General features: G+C 40.6%; 2 long non-coding RNA genes across 2 annotated transcripts in view; one reads left to right on the plus strand and one right to left on the minus strand.

Annotated features, from left to right (window-relative positions):
• The first annotated feature begins 4,656 nt into the window (after positions 1-4,656).
• LOC114813742 lies at positions 4,657-7,836 on the plus strand. Its single transcript, XR_003761488.2, has 2 exons — positions 4,657-4,764; positions 7,640-7,836. It is a non-coding gene; the product is annotated as an uncharacterized LOC114813742 (long non-coding RNA).
• Positions 7,837-11,391: 3,555 nt separating this feature from the next.
• Positions 11,392-24,509, minus strand: part of LOC120638285 — a 52,068-nt gene continuing 38,950 nt past the window's right edge. Inside the window, exon 3 of the long non-coding RNA XR_005659867.1 lies at positions 11,392-12,526. This is a non-coding gene — a long non-coding RNA (uncharacterized LOC120638285). The remainder of the gene's footprint in view (positions 12,527-24,509) is intronic.

A 24,509-nucleotide genomic window follows, 5' to 3' on the forward strand; every position in this document is an offset into this window, starting at 1 on the left:
TAGTAAGCACTCAATAAATACTATTGAATAAATGAATGAATTTATTTTGATGGTATTGATGCCTGACCGCTTGTTTTGTTTTGCTGCCTCCCCCTTTTAGACAGTGAGCCCATTGTTGGGCAGGAATTGTCTCTATCTATTGCCGAATTGTACACTCCAAGCGCTTAGTACAGTACTATGCCATAGTAAGCGCTCAATAAATATGATTGAATGAATGAATGAGTGAATGAATGAATACTACAGCTCAGCCAACAACATACTTTGCTTCTCTACAGTCAGCTTGCTCACTGTGCCTCGATCTCAACTATCTTGCCCCCAACCACTTTTCCACATCCTCCCTGTGGCCTGGAACTCTCTCCCCCTCCATATATGCCCCAACACCACTCTTCAAAGCCTTATCAAGGGCACACCTCCTCCAAGAGGTCTTCCCCAGTTAAGTCCTCTTTTGCCTGGCTCCTACACCCACTCCCCTTCTGTACCATCTGTGCACTTGGATATGTGACCTTTTGGCATTTGCTATTTTCCCCAGAGCACTTATGTACATATCTATAAATTATATATTACAAATCATTTATATTAATATCTGTCTTCCCTCTAGATTATAAGCTTGTCGTGGGCAGAGAATGTGTTTACCAACTCTCATTACACTGTAGTCTTAAATAAGTGCTGACCCAGAGTAAGTGCTTAACAAATACCATCTTCATTATTATTATTTTAATTACTCTCCCTAGTGCTTAATACAAGGCTCTGCACATAGTAAGCGCTCAAAAAATAGCATTGATGATGATGATTAGAGTCCAAGTTTCCTGATTCCCAGACCTATGCTCCTTTCCTTAAGCCATGCTGCTTCTGGGATTCCACCATGACTAAATGACTCAAGGCCACTTTCTTCCTCTCGGGTTCAGCTCTGGTAAAGGGCCCAGTCAAGCACAAGGTCTGTGAACCCCAACCCCTGGGAGAAAGCCAGGGATCAGGAGGTTTTTAAGGGTCTACACACCAATCTAGAAACAGTGGGTTCAGAGGGACTCAAAGCAGGCCCAGGATAGGAGGAGAAAATAGTGAGCCAATGGCTATTCAATTCCCCATTTTCCATTCTCTGTCAATTGCCCAAAGAATCTCATTAAGTAATGAAGGGAGAGGGCTGTACTCAGGAGATTATAGTCACTAGATGTATGTAGAGTCTGATCAACAACTCGGTAGATGAGTATATTCTCCATGTCCTATATGATAAATCTAAGGAGAGACCCCCAGAGAGACTTCCCTTTCTGAATTAACCATCGTCAAATGATCTTTTATAGCCCTGAGCTCTGATGAGAATTCTACCCGAACTGGTAAGTGCGATGTGATTCTCTCATTGGCTCAGTGACCCAAGCCACACTGAACCACCAGGAAACAAAACCTTTCTGCTCCTGAGAGTACCGTCTTCCTGAACTATCGATAAAATTCAGAACAAGATCATTGCCAAATGATCCCATTTGGAATACAACCTTTTATTTCTCATGGGCCAAGACTATATGCATTAATCAACAAATTCAATAGTGTTTATTGAGTGCTTACTCTGTGCAGAGAGCTGTACTGTCTGGGAGATTTCAATAGCATTAGTAAAATGTGATCCCTGCCCTAAAAGAGATTACAGTCTCTTTATTATAATAAATTACCAGTGGGGTAAGCAAAAGAATATAAATATATGTTTGTAAGTACTTCTGGGGTGGTGGGGAATCAATCAATCAATCAATGGTATTTATTGACACTTACTATGTGTTATGGGAGAGTACAATACAACAGAATTAGTGGACACATTTCCTGCCCACAGTGAGTTTACATCCTCAAGGGAGAAGCTTAAGGTTTTGAGGTGAAGAGTTTGTGAGTATGTACCTAGGTGCCGAAGTGACATGGGAAAAGAAAACAACATGAAAACACAGAACCTTTTATTCAAGTGCCTGAGATATGGAAATAGACATTTTAGAGAAACCAATAGATTAAAAGATCTTTGTTTGCTTGCTATTTTTTTTTTTGGTTAAGCAAGTTAACCTATTCACTACATTTACCCCACCTCCCACCTAATTACTCTTGTTTTTCTCAGAAAGAGTTAACCTATATCTTTTAAAAACAGCCATCAGGGCAAGATTAGTATGTTTTTAACGAAGTAACACACATAAGCCTGTTATAAACCCTCCATGCTTACCATCACAGTTCTGTTATTACTGATTCACAAGTTCTATTTTCCTAAAAGCACCTTTCAAGTGCTCCGCATTTTACCGAAATGTAGTTGCTACTGTGTACTTATTTTTAAAATGCCTTGACAGAATTGCTAATGTACTCATTCCTTCAGGATATTTCCTAATACTTGTAGCCTTTTCATGTTTCTAATTAGGCCAGTAATGGTCCCTGAAGTTAAACCAATTAAAATTATTTACTGTGACACACAGTGTGGAGATAATTATCTGATATCTGAATCCAACTTCTGCTTACTTCGCAACATTACTTAATAGAAAACAGGGAAACTGATGCCTGTGCTTTCATTTTACTTGTCTACCAAATGGGTTTGCCCTATAGCAAACTGTTTAAATAAAGCATTAAAATCTTTGTGGTGCTAATCAAAATGTTTAAAATCCACTCACACTTCCTTTATAGTTCTGAGTAGCATATAAAACTGTTACACATTACCTTTTACGTTGTGGTTGCTGACCAACGAAGTATTAGATTCACATTGTACAGAGATAATGCAGCTTCTGCACTTTCTCACCATCTTCCTTTCCTTTCTTTTTTTTTGTTCATTACAATAAACTTGTGTGCTCATAAGATTTGAGAACAAGATAGGGTTTTCAAAACTATAGTTTTTTTTAGGGTATTTGATAAACACTTACTATGTGCCAGTCACTGTTCTAAATGTTTGTTAGATACCAGGTAATCAGGTTGGACAGCCCCTGTCCCACATAGGGCTCATAGTCTTAATCCCCATTTTACAGATGAAGTAAAGGCACAGAGAACTGAAGTGACTTGCCCAAGGTCACACAGCAGACAAGTGGTGGAGATGGGATTAGAACCCAGGTCCCTCCCAGGCCCATGTTCTATTCGCTAGCCCTCGCTGCTTCTCAATAATAGTAATGATGATGATGATGATATTAATATTAATAATAATAATATTTGTAAAGTGCTTATTATGTGCCAAGCATTCATTCATTCAATAGTATTTATTGAGTGCTTACTATGTGCAGAGCACTGTACTAAGCGCTTTGAATGTACAAATTGACAACAGAAAGAGACCAATGACGGGCTCACAGCACTCTACAAAGCCTTGGGGTAGATACAAGATAATCAGGTAGTACACAGTCCCTTTCTCTCATGGGCTTCATGCTCTCTGTAGAAGGCAGAACAGATAGTTAATCTTCATTTTTCACAGAGACATTAAGTGACTTGCCCAAGGTCACACAGCAGGCACCAGGATTGGGTAAGCAGCAAAATAATAATTCTGTTTAGTCTAAATAAGTCAGTAAAGCCAATTAAAAAATGAGACCAGATATATAATCGTTTTACTTTGTGTGGAGAATTTTGTTGACTTGGGATGGGGACATTTTATGGAGAGGATAATATCTGAGTACAGGAGATTAGGCCAAAGTTCAGTTTAATGCAATGTATCATGTGTACTTGGTGTAATGCCCTTCTAAAAAAAATGCATAAAGTAGTAAATGGCAACTTGAAGCAATGCTCTTCATGAAAACTTAGCTGTTGAGTCTGAGATAACCTGGATGGACCCAAATCTAGGGAAGCAGTGTGGCTCAGTGGAAAGAGCATGGGCTTGGGAGTCAGAGGTCATGGGTTCGAATCCCAGCTCTGCCCCTTGGCAGCTGTGTGACTGCGGGCAAGTCACTTAACTTCTCTGTGCCTCAGCTCATCTGTAAAAGAGGGATGAAGACTGTGAGCCTCACGTGGGACAACCTGATTACCCTGTATCTACCCCAGCGCTTAGAACAGTGCTCTGCACATAGTAAGCGCTTAACAAATACCAACATTATTATTATTATTACATTTAATGCTCAACTCACCATTTCTCTTGCAAGGAGAAGTAGAACCTGGGTATGTCAGAGCTATTTCCTTTGCAATTTATGTCAGGAGAAAAATTATGAATTCTCACCATTGATAAGACTCAGTCTTGAAAAATCAAAACCAAAAAACAACCCATAAATTTTCAGCCCGGATTTGAGCTGATCATCTTTCGCTGGTCATATGAGCTTGTAGGTAACGACACAAGTGGATACCAACTGAAGAAAAGCCTCTGAAGTCATCTGGTGCTCAGGTGACTGAGGCTAGAGCTGAATGTCTTTGGAGGTGTTGAACGCCGGGTCGGTGAGGAGGTTTCATACTTCCCTGTACACGTTCCACAAGCAGGGCCGGGTCATTAGTGAGTACTTGCCCCCCATCCTGTTCAGTAGAATGCCATTACGTAATGCAGAGTGCACATCGTTTAGACTCTGAGCACACTGTGGGCAGGGATTGTCTCTATCTGTTGCTGAATTGTACATTCCAAGCACTTAGTACAGTGCTCTGCACATAGTAAGCGCTCAATAAATACAATTGACCGAATACATTGTTCTGTATGACATCACTACTTTGTGTTGCATGTGCACACCCCTTCTGATGTAGTGCCCTGTGATGTTTCCTTACCTGGTGTACAGACTGAAATGGGCATATCTGTAGGGGAGGTCCAGGTGTCTATTGGAAGTACTTACCTTACTGAGCCAGAGATGTCCTTGCATGCTTGAGGTAAGATTGGAGGTAGAAGGAGAAAGTAAGAGCCCTTCAGGATGCCCATTGATGGCACTAAAGAATTCCATTCACTTAATCAATGATATTTATTGAATGCTTAAGGTGTGCAGAGCACTGTACTAATCAGTTGGGAGAGGACAATACAACTGAGGTGGTAGACATGTTCCCTACCCACAAGAGCTTACAGTTTCAGCTCTCTCTTTAATTTTTAATTGTATTTAAGTACTTCCTATGTATCAGGCACTGTTCTAGGTGCTGAAGTACAAGGTTATCATTCATTCAATTGTATTTATTGAAACTTACTGTGGTACTAAGTGCTTGGAAAGTACAATTATGCAATAAAGAGAGACAATCCCTATCCACACTGGCCTTACAGTCTAGAAGGGGTAGACAGATATCAAAACAGGTAAACAGGCATCAATATAAATAGAATTATAGAAATATACACATCAAAACAAGTACAAAGACATCAATATAAATAAATGGAATTATTGTAGTTACACAAGTGCTGTGGGGCAGAGAGAGGGGATAGAGCAAAGGGAGCGAGTTGGGATAGCACAGAGGGGAGGGGGAGCTGAGGAAAAGGGAGCTTAGTCTGGGAAGGCCTCTTGGAGGAGGTGAGCCTTCAGTAGGGTTTTAAAGGTGGGGAATGTGATTATTTGGTGGATTTGAGAAGGAAGGGTGTTTCAGGCCAGAGGTAAGACGTGGGCCAGGGGTCTAGGGGAGGACAGGTGAGAATGAGGCACAGTGAGAAGGTTAGTACGAGACAAGCGGAGTGGATGGGCTGATGTAGAAGGAGAGAAGGGAGGTGAGATAAGAAGGGGCAAGGTAATGGAGAGCTCTGAAGCCAATAGTGAGGAGTTTTGTTTGATAGAGAGGTTGATAGGCAACCACTGGAGATTTTTGAGGAGGGGAGTGACATGCCCAGAACATTTCTGTAGAAAGATAATCTGGGCAGTGGAGTGAAGTATGGACTGTAGTGGGGATAGACAGTTGGACAGTTGGACACAGTCCCTGTCCCACATGGGGCTCACAGTCTTATTTCCCATTTTGCAGAAGTTAGCCGAGAAGTGAAGCAACTTGCCCAAAGTCATACAGCAGACAGGTGGTGGAGCTAGGATTAGAACAAATGTCCTTCTGACTCCCAGGCCCATGCTCCATCCACTAGGCCATGTTGCTTCTCTTCCCCTTTGCTACCTACATTCTACCCTGAAGTCAACCCTTCCCGCAAACTTTGCTCCTCTGATGCTTACCTACTCAGTGGGCCTCCCTCACACCATCAACTCTTTCCTCCCACGTGGAATTCTCTCCCCCTTCACATCTGGCAAACCACTAGTTTCCTCATTTTTCAAGTCTTATTGAAATCAGTCTCCACCAATACTTCCCTGGCTAATTTTTCATCTTCCCTACCCTAAACCCTGCCTACAGCATCACCCTAAGCACTTTGGTAGAAACTGCACTCCCCCACCTACAGCACTTATGACTATGAATTTAAATTTCATTCTTCCCCTCCCTGAAATTTATTTTAGTATCTGTCTCTCCAACTAGATTGTAAGTTCTAGCAACTGATTGCCCATCAAGTGCTATTGACTGATTGGACTTCCTTGCCATCCTTGAAACATAACTGAAATTACATAATGTAACCTATCATATATTGTAATTGTAAGAGTTTCATAAGGACACATACGACAAGGTTCTTTGTAGAAGTTCACAGACCTATATAACTTTTAAGAGGGATGTTGGGTGGATTCTCTATAGAAGTCCACAGAAATAGCATAGTGAGAAGCAGCATGGCGTAGTGGATAAAGCACAGGCCTGGGAGTCAGAAGGTTGTGGGTTCTAATCCCGACTCCAACACTTGTCTTCAGTATGACCTTGGACAAGTCACTTCAGTTCTCTGGACCTCATCTGTAAAATGGGGATTGAGACTGGGAGCTGCACATGGGACTGGGACTGTGTGCAAAGAAATTGCTTGTATCCACCCCAGTGCTTAGTACAGGTCCTGGAACACAGTAAGTGCTTAACAAATTCCATAATTATTATTAATAATCATTACATAATTGTTGAGTGTGTTACTGGGTGGATTCTGGACCCCCTCCATTTCTCCAGAGTCACTGGGGACCTCTCTGAACTTCCTGAAAACACTAATTCTTCTTCTTCACCACAGGACTCAATCATTCATATTTATTGAGCACTCACTACATGCAGAGCACTGCACTAAGCACTTTGGAAAAAAAAGCATAACAAATTTGGTAGACATATTCCGGACTCAGCGGCACAAGCTGTAGTCAAGGGACACTGTATATTTTAAAGTAAAAATGCCATTCATTAAGGCTCCCCATGTCATAGTGTCAGATAGGGGACTGATCACGTGAATCAATAACCACCATGTCTCTTCTCTTAATTGTAAAGTAGCCCCAGGTCTAAAGGACGTTCAACTCAAGATTCAGTTCCATGGACTTTCTGCCTTCCAAGCACTTTCCTGAGGTTCCCAGGAACTCCTCTCCATTTCCCTTCCTTCTAGTCACTGTCCTGGGTGACAGCTCTTTGCCCTTAATTGACATTCAGTTTAGTTTTCTCTCACATCATTATTACCAATAGAAATGAAGATGTAAACAGAACAGTAATGAAATGTACAGAGTGGGAGCTATTCTTAACACTGGGATGGGCAGGGAATAAATCTAATACATCCAAAGTGGTCAGAAATGCAAGGAGAAAATACCAATTATGGGGACAGAATTCAGTGACAGCATTCAACTCTGTGGGTGTTGAAAAAAGGCCTTGGTTTCATGTAAGGTTTGCCTGATGTGGATTTTCTTTAGACTATTGCTATTGCAGAGTCCTTCATTGATTCAGTGTCATTTCTTCTCAGGTGTGTGTACCTTCAGAGCCCAGTCAACAGTATGTAGCAGCTCCTGAATGAGTGATTCAAGGATTTTTCGTCATGCTTTCACCCTGTTGAGTTAAAAGAGTTTCCCAGAGGATCAGAAACAGATTCTGACACCAGCTTCCAGCTTTCTCTTTATGTCCTTGAGCAGAACTGTGTTCAATAAAGTGAGCAAGAATGGATATCTCTTCTCTCTTCTTTACTCTGCTTTGTACTGGGGAAATGATCCTCACTGTGGCAGGGCCAGCCAAAATAGCATGGAAAGATCTCAGTTTTGATAAACTTCTCAGGGCAGCCGATTCTTTTTAGTAGCTGGTGGTGCATAGGATTTGATGAGTTAATGTTAAAATCCCTCTAGGATTTAGAGTTAGAATGTGGAATTTAGAATCTAGATTGATGTCTGATGCTTCTAGGCAAGGATCAATCAACCAGTGGTACTTATTAAGCACTCAGCATGTGCAGAACACTGTACTAAGTGCTTGGGAGAGTATAATACAACAGATTTGGTAATAATAATAACGGTATTTGTTAAGCGCTTACTATGTGCAAAGCACTGTTCAAAGCGCTGGGGGGATACAAAGTGATCAGGTTGTCCCACATGATGCTCACAGTCTTAGTCCCCATTTTCCAGATGAGGTCACTGAGGCACCGAGAAGTAAAGTGACTTGCCCAAGGTCAACACTTAAGCTCTAGAAGGGGAAGATAGGTAGGAAACAGAGACAGAAGACAGACTTCTCTTAATGATATGTACATAAATACTGTGGGGCTGTGGGTAGGGTGAAATATCAAGTGCTTTAATATATCAATATTGATAATATCAATTTATATCATATCAATTTATATCATATCAATTTATTTAATATCAATATCAAATATCAAGGATACAGATCCAAGTGCAGAGGCAACCCAGATGGAGAGGGAGTAGGGGAAATGAGAGCTCATTTGTTGAAGGCCTCTTGGAGGAGATATGATTTTAATAAGGCTTTGAAGGTGGGGCGAGTTGTGGTCTGCTGGGTATGAAAGGGGAGAGAATCCCTGGACAGAGGGAAGATGTGGGCAAGGGGTAGGCAGTGAAGTAGACAAGCTTGAGGTACCATAAGTGGGTTGGTGTTAAGTGAGGGTACTGGGTTGTAGTAGGAAATCATTAAAGTAAGATAAGAAGGGGCAAAGTGATTATTTTAAAAGGCTCATGTCTACCAAATATGTGGTTTTCCCATGCACGTACTACAGTGCTTTGCACACAGTAAGTGCTCTGTAAATATCACATTGATGGATTCATTGAATTTCCCCTATATTTGTCCTGCAGAAAAGATCACACTTCTTGAACCTGTGCCCATGGGATTCGAAGCCACTAGGCTCTGTTGTTGGTCCACAGAAAAAGAGCACTGCTTTGGGAATCACAAAGCCTGGATTCAGGTTTGGATCTGTCTGTTGGGTCTTTGCCACTGATGGTGAAGATTTCTGATTCCTTGGTGGACAGACCCAGCAGTTATCCTGAAAGACAGAGAGCAACAGAAAGTGACCGAGACTGCAGCAGCTACCTGAAGCTACGGTCTATGGAGTCATGGGAAGTACAGCAATGTGGGCATACACTGTGTTGTCACTTTGGCTGTAAATGGGCTCTGCACATAAAAACTTCTGTGTGCATTTTGTAAGGTACTGGATCCCCACTCACTTCCTCCCACATCCCTGGCAGAGAAAAGAGAGTGCATATGACAATGTGAATGGTACAGGCACTGTACTAAATTCCTTCACTCAGGTTCTCATTCCCGAAATCTCAGGACTCCCTCATGATTCTGGTAGAGCAAGGTTAATTAGGCAGTCTTCACTAGTTGTTCCAGGAGGTCGATGAATAGCAGTAAGATCCCTTGAGACTTCTGCAGACAAATCGCTCCTCTCACCATTGTACAATAGTGATGGTAGTTTTGAAATCCTGTCTGAGCATCTCCTCAGTGTTCCATTTATTGAAGAAGAGAGTGTGAAGAAATCACAGCCGAATAATCTCTCCCTGTCCGTAGAGCTCAGCTGAGGTAGCATCAGCCTCAGAAGCCTTGTCTTCCATCATGGCTGTAATGGCAGTGGTGACATCATTAGATGCTGGAGCTAAACTCATATTCTCCCATTTTGGCAATCAAGAGCTGAAAATTCTTGAGGCACGATGATAATTGTAAAAAATAGTATTCAAAAAAAGCCAGTATTAAAGTTTTGGTTTAGTCATGTCAATAAAGACAAACTTTTATATTTTCATTTTAAGGCATTTCACTTGTTCCATGGATTTTCAGTAACTGGCCAGTGAAACATGTTTACCGTTTTTCTAGGTTAGCGGGCAGCAATAAGGATTTTAAGACTGAATTAGAGTGAGTTCTAGACCTGTCTCTGCTACTGACTTCTTGTGTGACAATATGAATGGCACCTTAATTAAATCTCTGTGCTTCAATTTCTCCATTTGACAAATGGGAACAATACCACATGCCCCCAGCTTACAAGCATATATGAGTATTAATGAAAGCCTGGTTATAAAATGCTTCTAGCTCCTCAGAAGAAAGAGCTTTGAACCCAAATATTATTACATCATCTTCTCTCACTGTGAAAGCTGCACCTTAGGAGTAAGTTAGCAATTTGGGGAGCTGCAGTCATTCTTTTTGTCCTCCAGGAAATCATTTATTACAATGATATGATACAGTCAACCCCGTTTTTCCTTTGTGATTTTGTTTTTCATATTTTTTTCTGGGATTTTTCCTTCAGTTTTTTTTTTAATTTTCTATTCTTTGTTTGAATGGACACGCATACCAGGATGACTTTTTGATAGATGGGACGTTCTGAAGAGAGCGTGTCCATGGAGTCGCTATGGGTCGGAAATGACATGATGGCATTGGAAGAGGTAGATTCTTTGTTAAATCCAATTCCAGTCTATGCAAAACTCATTCCCCACCCACAACATTGTTCAACACAAATTTCATTCCACATGGCTCTTATTCAAACCTGGCTCTACCTCACAATAGCAGGTCAGATGACCTTTAGTCCCCCACCCTCCCAATCTTTTCTGAATGCCAAGTTATCAGATGGTTTCCAGTTGCTGTAGAAACCTACTTTCATGATGTGCTTTTTGCTCCTTTATGGCAGAATCAAACTTTCAGCAATGTTTGAACTTTATTATCTAGTGGTCCGAAAGAGAGTAAACTCCAAGGCCAAACTCAGCTTTTTACCATGCTCCTGGTTGGGGTCTGCAACTTTGATGTACTGCCATTATATCCAAGCCCTTTGTGTTGGTCCTGAGGGAGCCTGAAGAATGGCTGGACTGGTCACAAAATCCAAATGAGTGGACCAAGATGCTCAAGTAGGTAGCATCATGGGATGGTGGAGCCAGGGCCTAGACCTCTTCTCACAGGACACACTAGGAGTTAGCTGGCTCTGAGCCACCTTCATTCTGCCTACTACCTGAGGGTTAAATTAAACTTCTACGGTGGGCCCCGGTGGGAAATTTAAGAATCAGCAAATTAACTACACATATCGGGTTGACCATGGAGGGCTCGCCCTTTTTACACTGCTCTGTTCCCTGAAAGAAGGATTGGAGCTCCCCAGGTTGAGTTAAATTAACCCATAAATGGCTTTAGCAAGGGAGAGTCTGGATCATTAACTCTTTTTGGTTATGGTGGAATTATTCTCAACCAATGTCCTTATCACGTGGGACTTGACACTTTGAGCTGGTTACATCGGAGCAATTATGGACTAGCAGAGAATGGCCTGGATAACCTTTGATTTTCCATGTGTTTTGTGTCTATGATCTCTGACATCACAATAAGTTGCTATGGAAACTATTATGGTGTTCCAAAGGGTAAGGCAGCTTCAGGTCAGGAACAAAGCAACAAGATGAACTCTTAAGGAACAAAATGTCTGCTTTCCTCTGAATGCACCAATTTAATAGCATAGACAAGCTATGTCATGTAAAGTAGACATCGCAGGAAACATTTTCCCATATTGCAAGTGCCATACAAAACCTATTCACGTCTCAGAAAAAGTACAGCACCTAAGGTCTCCAACATTAGTGACACGGCCATGTTACTTTTCCACATCTAATCTTACTGAGAATGTACATAATATTTATTTTTCTGTCTCAGGAATGTGCGTCGATGACAAGTAATTTGGGTTCTTGCACTAATCACCACAGCTAATTAATCCTTGGATGCTCACGGTTCAGTGGCCTGCAATGGAGAATTTGCCAAACCCTAGTGTGGAGGAGTTAAAAACTCCTCAGTCTACAAACTTTGTAAAGTTTTCTCCATGCCCTTTCAGACAATGACAAGCTGTTAAGTGTAGAACTAATTAACATTTCAAAAACAAGTGTTAATCAGGATATTCAGGCTCATTGGGAGAACTTTCCTGCAGAGAGATCTTTCAATTTCTCTTGGCTTGCACCCCATCACTTCAAAAGTATTGTTTGGATTTGGAGTTGTTTTCGGCACATAGTAAACAGAAGCAAAGATTACCAACTGAAGCTGCCGAATCATAGGCCTCCCCTATTCCCTTCTCTCCATTCCCTACTGAGTTCTGTTGCTCTCCTCCGTGCTCAGCCGCTCAGGCATACTGATATGCCTATATAGGCAGTTCCACTGAATGGGACACACAAGCTAAGCCTTCTGAAATCAGACATTCTTTTCTCCGTGCCAACTCTTACTCACTTGAGTTGGGCCTCACTTCTCCAGAGGCAGAGTTTCAAGAGATGCCAGGCACCTCCAAAGGGGTCAGTGTCTGTTGTTCCAGGATGGGCACGTGGTGATGAATTCTTTTCAGTTTTCTGTTCCCCATCAATAAGGTGATTTGAATGAAGCATTAACTGTCCTTATCCCCCAGGATTTCTGCTTGGAATTTCACCTGTAAAAATCAAAAAATGGGGATAAAATACCCTCTCTCCCTCCCCTATAGACTGTGAGCCCCACATAGCATAGCCACTGGGTTTGATCTCCTTCTTATATCTTCCCAAGTGCTTTGGCACCTAGTAAATGCTTCGCAAACATTACAATTATAATTGTTAATTTAAGGTAAATAGAAATCATTTCTAAGGAAACACACAGTAGGTGACTTGGGCAATTCAATATCCCCGTTGAGGGTAGGCAGTATTTTAGGAAACTTTACCAAGGGTCAGGAGTGTTCCTGTTATTTAGGTTGGAAAAGGAGACATATCAAAAGGGAAAGCTGCCTTCTAGGGATTTAGCAACTGTAAAACCATGGGTGCATTGTGATGGAGGTTAAACCTTTAAAAATGAAAATGCTATCAGAGAAATTGTGTGCAGCAATGTGGCTGGATTTTGGCTACTTTAGTTTTGAACAAAAAAAACAAAACAAAAACCAAAAAAATATGTAGTTATGGAAGGCTAGTTGACAAAAAACATTGTGGAGAAGAATCTCATGCTCAGGCAGTTTTCAACTAAAGCAACAACAGCTAGGAAAGGGATTACATTGTATTTTTCTCACCCTGATGTGCTGGCAACCCACCAGCTGGGAAGTAAATATGATCTTGAAGTCTGCCCTGATGTGAAGATGCCAGGGAGCTGATAGATCTGAGCTTTCCACTTTGGTCAGCACCAGGGCGAACTTGGATTAAGCCCCCCATGGAATGCCGCTTGTCTTAGCAAGTCTGCAGATGCTGGCTTTTTGTCTCTTTGGATAGTTTTATTATTAATGGCATGGCTCTAACAACTTTCTGGGAGGATTTGGTTTGCACACCCTAAAGGGACACGCTGCTTTGCTCAAATCAAACTCCACAGAAATAGTGTCTTGTTCAGGTGCAGCAAACAATGATTTTCATCCTTCTTCCTTCAATTATTTGCCAAGTGTTTTATACTCAGTTAAGTCAGTATGGGAACTTCTCCATGAAGAGAATATGGGCAAGAGGGGAAGACTGATGATCTGATCTCTGTGCACCTCCTCTATTAGTTGGGGAGGAGATGAAGAAAATGGAAAATGAACTTTCTCTTCTTTCATCTCCTCCTTTCATTATTTCTTTTGGCATTATCTGGGGCACAGAGAAGCAGGCTGAGAGATTGATACTCTTCTTAATATTCAGAATATCTGGGAAATAGGCAAGATATGGAGATGCAATATGAAGTCACCTGTATGCAGGATGCAGCATGACATACAAACATAGGTTTGCCAGGTTCATCTGATCCTGATGCCACTATTTGCTTCATATCAATTGCTTTTTCCTCCTAGTGTCTCCTGAATATGTGAGCCACTTCCTAGTAGTGGATCTGAGGTGTAGGAGCTGTGTCAGTAGGAAGTTGGGTACTGAAAAAAATTGCCCATATTCTCTTCATGGAGAAGTTCCCATACTGACTTAACTGAGTATAAAACACTTGGCAAAATGAAGCTCAACTGAATTCTTATAGTAGGCGAAAATGCTACAAAAGTTAGTGACATGAAAAATCTGGCAGGGAAATAACTTGTGAATCTACTGACAGATATGGTCCAAAAGTGAAGCAAGAGGCAGTGGTGCATTGTGGGGCACAGGTCTGTCATTCTCTGTGTCTCCTGCCGAGGTAAAGACCCTGAGCCGCCATTAGACTTTTAAAAATGAAATCCTACCCTCTGTTACTGAGAAGTGCACCTAGTAAGTGTCTAATTTTGAATTTCTTGGACCTCAGGTTTGAGTCCATGGTAATTGACCTTTTTTGCGATGTTCCAAAAAGAGATCTGGGGGGAAAATTAGTTAAGGCAACTTACGAAACCTGAGAAAACCCATTATTCTAATTCTTTACCTCATTACCATTGGATAGAGAACTGAGGGATGCATGGAAATAGTGATTAAGGCTATGACATGGTTACTATTCTCTTTTATTCACCCCAACTTCATCTGAATCTCAAGCCAAGCTAGGGTTAGAAAGCAGTAGACAGAATATAGCAAAAAAGACGTTATGACCACTTGTTTGATTGCATTTGGCTTGAGAAGTTTTGTTAATTAGAGTCTGTATAGTCAAATCTCTTGAGTTTTAAGTGGTCAGGGTAGTCATTCTGAATTTGGAGGCATAGCTATTATATACACGCCTACAAGTAGCTGCGTTGTTCACTGTAGAGATGGCTGCATTTCATCAAAGGTGGAATAGGAAAAGACTATGTGAATATCACTTTTAAAAATCACTTTGTAATGTGGAACTAAAGACACTATGAAAGGACAAAAATGAGAGAGAATAGTACTTTAGAAATGTAATGCACCCTATTACATTTAAAAGAGCATTTGAAAATCTTGGTCTTCAGCTAGAAAGATAAAAGAGTCTGTCCTTTTTCCTGTTTCAGAAAAAAGTGAAGACTTAAAATGATTGGGATTTGATTCATAAGAAAGCCCACATCTGTTTTCACACTCAGATCATCTTCTCATTTCTCAAACAATTCCTGGATGGGAAGTTTTACTTAAAATCATCTGATTGCTGCCTGGTCCTAACTAATCTATAGGCAATTGTTAAATGCTGCCAGCTACCATTTGTGATTAATTTCCCTTCCTGCAATCCCACATCCTCCAACAAGCCTCCCCCAATTATCTTCCAATTCACATCAACATATCAGCCCCCTTTACCAGCAGTACATTTACGTATACCCGCCATCAGAATTAATATAGAAATACATGTATAATTAATATAGAAATACATGTATATATACAATTTATTTCTTTTCTCCCTACATTTATTGACAGACGTATTTACAGACCAACACCAGAACTAGAACCAGCAACCTCAGAACACAGACACTTACTAATTTACCATGAGCTGCTCCCCACCTCCTCTGAGGATCACTTCCCTCTTTATCCACTCTCATTGAAAAATACTTTTAAAAAGTGCAATGATTCATTGTGTACCCAATTCATTTATTTTGATTACCCATTTCTAAACATTTTATGTCTGACTTTGCCTTTAGAGTGTAAGCTCCTTGTAGGGAGGAAATCTGCCTCATTCATCTAATACAGTGTCTAGTACCTATAGCATTCATATATACTATTATTACTAATATTATTACTATTACTACACTATTAATCGATCAATCTCTAAATGGTATTTACTGAGTGCTGACTTTGTGCAGAGCACTGATCTAAACACTTGGGAGACTACAATACAATAAAGTTGGTAGACATGTTCCCTGCCCACAAGGAGTTTAAAGTCTAAACAGGAGAGACAGATATTAATATCAATACATTAGAGAAATGCATGATCTGGGGAATCAGAGGACATGGGTTCTAATTCTGTCTCTGACACTTGTCTGTTGTGTGACCTTGGGCAAGTCACTTGACTTCTCTTTGCCTCAGTTACCTCATCTGTGAAATGGGGATTAAGACTGTGAGCCCCACGTGGAACAACCTGATTACCTTGTATTTACCCCAGTGCTTTAAACCATGCTTAGTACATAGTAAGTCCTTAACAAAAAAACATAATTACTATTAAGTGCTGTGAGGATGAGGGTGGGGTGGCTATTGAGTGCTAAAAGAGTAGCAGCTTGGCTTAGTGGAAAGAGCACTAGTGGAATAATTTAATGGAATAATTAGTGGAATAATTTAGTGGAAATAATAATTATCATTATTACAGGTTCAAGTACATAGGCAATACAGAAGGAAAATTTAGATTTTGCTAATTTGTACCAAATTTACCTAATGAATCTCTGTGGCAATAGACTGAATTGATGCTCCCATTTCTCCTATTCTTACTAGTGCTTCAACTGACAAGTGCCATTTTCCTTTTTTAATCACTACTGGGATTCATAGTGCATTATTTCTGCCTGAATAAATATTTAGCCCTCTTTTTCCTGGACTATAAATCCTCCAAAATCAGAGTTTATTAAAGCAATGCTCTGTTTCAATGCATCCTGTTCTTGGACACTATTATAATATTGACAGGACCAGCACAAATTAATGTTTTCTTTAAGCTCCAGTTTCTTATCAGATGGCTTTCTTTCATGCACATCATTGAATGGTGAGAAAACCACAAGCCTTTAAAAGAAAACTCAAAGTGGCTGACTTTGAGAAAAAAAGAAAATTGCTGTTAAAGGCTTTTGGAAATCAACTAAAATCATAAAATCAACTAAAATAATAAAATCATAGAGAAGCAGCATGGCTTAGTGGAAAGAGCACAGGCTTGGGAGTTGGAAGTCATGGGTTCTAAGCCTGGCTCCTCCACGTCAGCTGTGTGACTTTGGGCAAGTCACTTCCCTTCTCTGTGCCTCAGTTACCTCATCTGTAAAATGGGGATGAAGACTGTGAGCCCCACGTGGGAAAACTTGATAACCTTGTGTCTATCCCAGCACTTAGAACAGTGCTTGGCACATAGTAAGCGCTTCACAATTACCATCGTCATTATTATTATTATAAAGGGGGGTTTGTGAATGCACAAAAGATTTTTTCCATACAAATTATCTATAATCTAAGAATTACTGCTACTCATTTCTGATGAACTTTTATAAGATTGTTCATTCAATAGTATTTATTGAGCGCTTACTATGTGCAGAGCACTGTACATAGCGCTTGGAATGAACAAGTCGGCAACAGATAGAGACAGTCCCTGCCGTTTGACGGGCTTACAGTCTAATCGGGGGAGACAGACGAGAACAATGGCAATAAATAGAGTCAAGATAAATTGTCCTTCAAAACTCTCCAAAGTGATCTAATATAATGCTATCGCTTCACTGTAAACCCTGATGAATCACTTAGCCTTTTTGACTAAGCTGTTTTTGGGCAAGGGATCATGTCTACCAACTTTAAACTGGGAGAAGCCTGAAACTCTGGTTTTCTAACCTCAGCACACTATTGCTTTTAATGTATTTATCATTGTTCTTTGGTTATATGTTGTTTTGTATTTCTGTTGGCTTACCTTTTCTTTTTGTGGTGGTTGCTAGTCCCCCATTCCTTTTATTCTTAGATTCTGAATTCTTTGGGGGGCAGGGAACATCTCTAATTTTCATTAGCATACTTTCCTCTTAGTGATGAGTACTGTGTTTGGCAGAGATATGGTGTTTCATAAATACTATTTCTACTAGATCAAGGAAGATTGTTCAAAAGGACCAACACATAGTTCCTTGATTTTCTCCAAACCTACAAATAAATGGTTCAATTCTTTTGTTTTGCTGATAACTAATAACTTCCCTTTTACTTAGATTGTCTCCCTCCTTTTTAGAAGGTGAGTCAATGTGGGACAGGGGCTGTGTCCCACCAGACTAACTTGTATCTAACCCAGTGCTTAGAAAAGTGCTTGATGCATAGTAGGTTTTTAACAAATACTATTAAAAAACCAAAAACAAACACAAAAACAAAAACATAACAGGAAGCAGTGAGGCATACTGGATAGAGCATGGGCCTGGAAGTCAGAGGGACTGGGTTCTAATCCTGGCTCTGCCACTCTTGTGTTTTGTGACCATATGTAATTCACTTAATTTCTCTGTGCCTCAGTTTCTTCATCTGTAAAATTGGGATTAAATATCTGTTCTCTGTCCATTTTAAACTGTGAGCCCAAAGAAGACAGGGATTGTGTCTTACCTGATTATTTTTTATCTACCCCATTCCTTGGCTGTGCCAAACAAATATTATTATATTGTCATTATTTTTCTTTTCTGACACATTATAATCCTGAAGTGAAACCAGAGGTGATTGCTGGTTCCACACTACCGTCCTGCTGAGATCAAGGATTTTTCAAGCGGTTAAATGTATTGATATACTGTCCCTAATATGGTGGTTTATACCCGCCCAGATCTTCCTCCTACTCTCTGTAAGTAGAAGGCTACTTAGACTGTTTCATTGCCCTCTCTACTTATGATCCTCTTCTCTCATCATTAAGGAAATCTGTCTTTTGGACATGACGCTAATCCCACTTACAATGGAACTGCACTAGAGGCTCTCTGAGCTTTATGTTTTAAAACTAAACACGTATTTTTATAGGCTCACAACCGCCTTGGTGTCTTCCCGTTACTACATGTATCACTTGGCTTTCTGTCTTTTCCTTGTTAACTGTGGTGTTCAGCAACTTCCACCGTGCCCACCTTCCTTCCGCCTGGTAAGAGTCTGAGCCAAGCACTGTGGATCCCCATGGGGTGAACTTGGCAGGTGGGAGACCCAGATGCTGGACTCTAGTAAGCGATTTTCCAGCAGCAGCACCTGGGCATTTGGTTGGCCTTTTATCTGGTTTATGCTGGCTGCCATGGTGGCTGGAGAAAGCCCGGGTGGCTGGCACAGAATTAGTCTGCTGGCCTATCCTCGTCTTCCTGAATGCCGTTTTCTATTCATTAACATTTATCCATTGTTCATTGTCCCTACCTATAGCTTCAACTACAAAGCTTGAGATCTAATGTCCTTATAAGTTACTCTATCATAACAAAAACAGCGCTTTGTTACCTGTTAATATGGTATATGTTTTACCTTCATTTTCCGGGACCTTGGATTCACTCATATCTCGTCCCCAATTTCTTTGTGAATCAGACGCAAAGCCGTAATAAAATGATTCAGTGGTTGGCATGCGTGTGCAAGAGCCATTTCTCTGTGATTGGAGCCCTAGGGCTCTACTGTCTCTTTCAGTCTCAGGTTCTAATTTTAGACCCAGACCATCAAAATCCAATTCATATCTCATATTCCATATTCATTGTTTGACTCAAAGAACAAGGCTATTAGATCTAAACCAGTGGGGTTTTGTCTTTTAATCAGAATATTAAGACAGCATGGGATTCTGTTTTTAATATACCTCTTCAGGAAATCTGAAACATTTATTTACTTTACGGCCTTTTCAAAATAAGACCATATGAAGTGGTTTGGAACAGTTTTTTCTTTTTGTTCTTTCCCATTCTGGAGCCAAATGAATTTGTGAAAATGATGCCCTACATTTTGGATTTCACGAAGTCCTGTCTCAACAGGAGAATACAAGCCTTTTTGCTATTCCCACAGTACATGGAGCCTTTTAGGTCTTCCCAAGCATATCACAAAATAGACAGTGGGACCAACATTAACGCCAGACCAAAAAAAAAAAAAGTCTGTCATGGAAAAGAAGAATCATATTACACTTCAATACGGAAGCAATTATTCTTATGTTATCAAAAATATTTGGACCTAGATTCTTCTCCTTGGTCGTTCTGCTGGTGTGGAAACTGCAAAACATGTAAATACGTTGAATGTCCTTGCTTTGAAAATATAACTCCCTATACTGTAAGCTATGTGACACCTATCTCATAGACAAGAGCTTACAATCCCGTTCATTAATTTTATCACTAACATAAACTTTTAATATGCATATGATCAGTCTATAGGACTTCCAGGGCAGCTTAAAATGACTGTAACCTGTAATTACTGTTCCTGTACTTGATTATAATAATCTGATTGCAATTATTCAGTGATTTTAATACAAGCCTCAAGCTACATAACAATAATTCAAGTGCAGTGATTGGGAACATGTTTCTGTTTGGCTGTGAAATGATGTTTTAATCCGCACTGATTCAGGGAGCTGGCTACAGTTCTGTTCATATAATTAAGGAGCATTTTATACAGTCAAGTAGAATAACTTTAGTATGGAGCAAATTGAATTAATGGAAAGACCCTATATAAGTCAAAATAGATCATAAGCATGAATTCTTGAACAAGAAATGACAAAAAAAATTCTAGTGATTAGCGGATTGGCCCTTTTATAGTTTGCCCTGATGATTTTGGTCTTGAGGTACTTACACCAGACATGTAAATAACTGTAAATCACTTTGCAGATTCAGAAGGGTGCTAAGAGCCTGTAATAATGAGGTGCCGTGGATAGAACTTACATCTGAGAATCAGGACACCCTTGTTCTAGTCCTAGTTCTTCCTCTTGCCTCTTACGTGCCCTTGGGGAAGTCTCTTCACCTTTGTGTTCATCAATTTTCTCATCTGTAAAATGGGAACAAGCTACCTATTCTTCCTCCCTCTCAGACTGTGAGCCCTGTAAGAGATGGGACCTGGGTCCAGTCTGACTATTTTTATCTACCCCAGGGTTTAACACATTAAACATCTAACTAAGCTATCATTTATTATTATCGTTATCATTATTATTCTAGTACAGACTTGGGAAACTCCACATAAAAAATATGTATTTGTAATTTGTAATGTGCCTTCAAAGGCTGCTATCTAGGAAGCATCCCCCAATTAGACTGTAAGCCCGTCAAAGGGCAGGGACTGTCTATCTGTTATCGATTTGTACATTCCAAGCGCTCAGTACAGTGCTCTGCACATAGTAAGCGCTCAATAAATACAATTGAATGAATGAATATAAATCCAACAATATAGAGAACAAGAATGTAGACAGTCATACACTGATGGATAGTCAATAGGAAGCAAGTGGAATAAAAAAAGGTGCCAGTTTTGGCAAAATAAAGACAATGGCATACCAAGACCCATACCAAGTAGAATTCTGTGAGAGACTGTGAGGCCTGAATCTCCTCAAAAGTCATCTCCAGCTCCTTGAGCAGATGTACTAGCAATGCCTAAGAACCATACTAAATATCAAACAGTAGGACAAGATCCCACACAAGATCATGGAATACAGTCAGCTCTCTATCTCTGAAGAAATCCTTTGAACAACACAGTTTTCTGGTCAGGACAAGGAATAAGAATTGACAACAGCAGGGTGCCCAAGCAGCTGCTACATGGAGCTTTGAAAGAATCCTGTGTGACCCTCAAGGGAAAAATAAAAGATTTGAAGATCACAGTCTCAAAAAAAATGTAACATAGCAGAAAAGTAAGGGAAATCGGTTCAAAACACTCAAACCAGTCTAGAAGGTGGTATCAGAAGTGGAGTTGCCCTCCTCGAGTATCCACTGCCTCTACTTTCTCAGGCCCAATCCTCTTCTTGACCCTCTTCAATCCAGTGCCTTCCCCACTTCATTCTAATGAGTGTGCTTTTCATAAGGTCACCAATGACTTCTTGCTAAATCTTATAGACTCTATTCTGTCCTAACCCTTCATGACAGCTAAACTCCTTCCGATATTGTGGACTAATCCCATCTCCTGGAAACATTATCGAACCATTATTTTTTCCAATACAGTTCTTTCTTGGTTCTTACCTCTGCTGTCAGCCCATTTCAGCTCTTTTCATTCATTCAATTGTATTTATTGAGCACTTACAGTGTGCAGAGCACTGTACTAAGCACCTTTTTGGCCAGATCCCCTTCTGCCTCCCACTTTCTAACCATAGAAGGCCCTCAAGACTGAGTTCCCTTCTACACCCAATCCACTGGAGAACTCATTCAGTCCCATGGCTTTAGCTACCATCTCTATACAAATGACTCCCAAATCTACCTGTCCTGTCCTGACCTCTCACCTCAGCAGTCTCGCAATTCTTCCTGCCTTCAGGACATCTCTACTTGGATGTCCCGCAGAACTCCTGCAGAATGGAGAAGCAACATGGTGTAGTGGAAAGAGCACATGGCTGGGAGTCAGAAGGTTATAGTCTCTAATCCCAGCTCCTCCACTTGTCTGCTGTGTGACCTTGGGCAAATCACTTTACTTCTCTGTGCCACAGTTCCCTTATCTGAGAAATGGGGATTAAGGTTGTGAGCGCCACATGGAACAGGGACTGTGTCTAACCCCATTTTCTTGTATCTAACCCAGATCTTAGTACAGTGCCTGGCACATAGTAAGTGCTTAACAAATGCCATCATTATTATTATTATTATTATTATTATTATTATTATTAACTCCCCATCTTCCCACTCAAATCTTGTCTTTCTCCTGTCTTCCCCATCACTATAGACATACTACCATCTGGCCTGTCTCACAAGCCTGTAACTTTGGCATTATCTTCAACTCATCTCTCTCACTCAACTCATATATTCAATGTCACCAAATCTTGTTTGTTCAACCTTCACAACTTTGCTAAAATCCCCACCCAAACTGGTACTAAACTGACCCATTCACTTATCATGTCCTCCATCATATCCCACCATGACTACTGTTTCAGCCTCCTGGCTGACCATCCCACCTCCTGTCTACCCTTATTCCGGTCTTTGCTACTTACTTTTTTTTGCTAAAAAGTAACATTCATTCCACATCTCCCCATTCCTCAAGAACCTTCAGGTTGCCCATCCACCTCCACATCCAATCTACTTATCCCTTCCTATCTTACCTAGCTGATTCCAAACTACAATCCAGCCCATATGCTTTGCTTCTTCAACATTAACCTACTCACTGTACTTCAATCTTATTTATCTCACTTCTTACCCCTTACCCTCATCCTCCCCTTGTTCTGGAATATCTTTCCCCTTCCTTTATAAGAGATCACCATTCTCTCTGCCTACAAAGCCTTACCAAAATCATATTTCCTGCAAAAAGCTTTCCCCAGATAAGCCCTCATTTCCTTTTCCCTCTCCCTTCTGCATTGCCTATGCACTGGGGTCTGTATCCTGTAAGCACTTGATACTCATATCCCAGTTTCAGCCCAATGGCACTTATCTGCATATCTGAATTTATTTTAGTCTGTCAGTCAATAGCATTTATTGAGGGCTTACTGTGTGCAGAGTACTGTACTAAGTAGTTGAGAGAGTATAATATAATGAGACGCATACCCTGCCCACAATGAGTTTATAGTCTACAGGGGGAGAATATATCTTATATTTTAATATTATGTCTCCCCGTCTAGACTGCAAGATCCATGAGGATAGTGAATGTGACTATCATCTCTGTTGTACTGTACTCTTCCAAGCCCACAGTACATGCTCTATGCACAGTAAATATCACTGATTGATTCATCCCCCATGGCTTCATCTACCACCTCTATGTGGATGACTTCAAAATCTATATCTATGCCTTGCTTTAGTCTTTCCTACTGCCTACTTCTTGTCCATGCCCTCCCTCTTGTTTGGAACTCCCTCCCATTTCATATCAAGTCTGTCCCTGATTTCCCCATCTTCAAAGCCCCTCTGAAACCACATCTCCAACAGCAGCCATTCCGTGATTAGTCTCTAAATCTGCCTACCTCATATCACTCAATTACCACTTCAGACCTTCAGCACCACCTAGATACTTAAATACTCACAACCTCTCATGGCACTTATATACACATCTTATGCCTTCTCTTATTTCCTCTTATCTGTAATACCTTTCAGCATCTTTCTTCCCACTAAATTGTAAGCTCCTTGAGAACGGCGTGGCTCAATGGAAAGATCCTGGGCGTGGGAGTCAGAGGTCATGGGTTCGAATCCTGGCTCTGCCACTTGTCAGCTGTGCGACTGTGGGCAAGTCACTTAACTTCTCTGTGCCCCAGTTACCTCATCTGAAAGTGGGGATTAACTGTGAGCCTCAAATGGGACAACCTGATTACCCTGTATCTACCCCAGTGCTCAGAACAGTGCTCTGCACATAGTAAGCACTTAACAAATATCAACATTATTATTATTAACAGGAATAATTTCTTTTCATTCATTCATTCATTCACTCACAAAATCATATTTATTGACCACTTACTGCATGCTAAGCACTGTACTAACAGCTGTGAGAGTACAATATAACAATAAACAGACACATTTTCTGTATACTAATTCTATTCTACTCACCCAAATACTTAGTACAGTGTTGTCAGCAAACACTATTGATTAATTAATTAATTAATTAATTACTGCACACAGTAAGAGCTCAGTAAATATGAATCAAGTAATGGATGGATGAATGAATGAATGGATGAATGCATGAATGGATGGATGGATAGATGGATGGATGGATAATAATAATAATAATGATGGCATTTGTTAAGCGCTTACTATGTGCAAAGCACTGTTCTAAGTGCTGGGGAGGATACAAGTTGATCAGGCTGTCCCACGTGGGGCCCACAGTCTAATGCCCATTTTACAGATGAGGTAACTGAGGCCCAGAGAAGTGAAGTGACTT

This window comes from Ornithorhynchus anatinus, chromosome 1 (genome assembly GCF_004115215.2).
Source record: "Ornithorhynchus anatinus isolate Pmale09 chromosome 1, mOrnAna1.pri.v4, whole genome shotgun sequence".
In the NCBI taxonomy this organism is placed as follows: Eukaryota; Metazoa; Chordata; class Mammalia; order Monotremata; family Ornithorhynchidae; genus Ornithorhynchus; species Ornithorhynchus anatinus.